At 35.5% G+C, this 1212-nt stretch overlaps 1 protein-coding gene across 2 annotated transcripts in view; it reads left to right on the top strand.

Moving 5' to 3' along the window:
• The window catches only part of LOC107551352 (calcium uniporter protein, mitochondrial-like), a 93087-nt gene that overhangs the window by 35752 nt on the left and 56123 nt on the right, over positions 1 to 1212 (top strand). The gene's annotated exons all lie outside the window — the stretch shown is intronic.

A 1212-nucleotide genomic window follows, 5' to 3' on the forward strand; every position in this document is an offset into this window, starting at 1 on the left:
AAAGTGGATCTCGCGAGCCAGATTTGAGGATCACTGCTCTACAGTTTCCTTGGAGTGTGACATCTCATGTTTCTGTTTAAAACCTGGGTGAAGCTATTACAGTCTACTCTATACTAATAGAAATGGTATCAAAAAGTTGTCTAAATTGTCCTTTTGAGGTGTAACTTTTTTCGGTGGCGGAACAGTTGTTTATGCATCGACAGTGTAATTCCCATTGGTGGAGTTTACGGAGTTCAGCTCCATGTAAATACTTGCTGCATCATGTTGCATAATAGTAACATCACATCATTGTATATTTGAAACATTTATTTAAATGTGTTGTGTTTTACACTTAAATACACTTTTAAAATATACTGTTATTTATTAGTCAGTTATTTCCCAGTTCAATTATTACGAGGGATGAAAAAGAATGACTTTTTATATTATTTTGCCAGTGTTAAGCAACATTTTGTAGATTCAGTCCACAGACATGAAAGCAAAATTGACCTCATTTAGGCTACGCCTATATTAACCAGGATACGTTTGAAAATGGTGTTTTCGTTTCAAAAAGCTCTCCATCCACACTAGCCTTTTCCAGATGTTTCTCATCCACAATGAAACGTTGGAAATCCCATAAGAGCTCACTGAGTTGATGCAGACAGAATTGACACAAAGATCAAACTCTATTCTTCTGGCAAGATTATTTCACTGATGTGTCCAGGTTGCACTCAATCACCATTATATGTTTGGTCTAAAACACAACTGCCTCATATTTTGCAGCAATTGCAAGTACAGTTTCTGTGATCTTTGCAGTACTGTGATATGAAGAGTGTACAAATGAACATCTCCAGCAAGAGTGTGAACGTAAACAGCACATCATAAGGCACAATATCAGTATAAAGATATGTATTGGTGCAGTATGTGCCACGTGACTAAACTAAATGCCTCCGTTTTCACAGTCTACACTATTACGTGAAAACAGCATTTTAAAATGTATCCACTTGAGAGAGCGTCTTCAAAAACCTCAGTTTTTACAGGACAAAAACACAAATCTCAGAGAAAAAGTATTCAAATTAGTGTATATGTAGCCTTACTTTCTTACTATATTGTCCTGGTCTTATTATGCACAATTCATCAGTGCATGTTATTCCAAAGAAAAACAATGTTCTTTCATCAAAAAGTAAAAGTTTTTTTACAGTGCGTGTACAGTCAAACTTTTAAAGTATGCTCCAC

The sequence above is a fragment of the Sinocyclocheilus grahami genome, unplaced genomic scaffold (assembly GCF_001515645.1).
Source record: "Sinocyclocheilus grahami isolate Dianchi unplaced genomic scaffold, SAMN03320097.WGS_v1.1 scaffold421.1, whole genome shotgun sequence".
NCBI classification, from domain to species: Eukaryota; Metazoa; Chordata; class Actinopteri; order Cypriniformes; family Cyprinidae; genus Sinocyclocheilus; species Sinocyclocheilus grahami.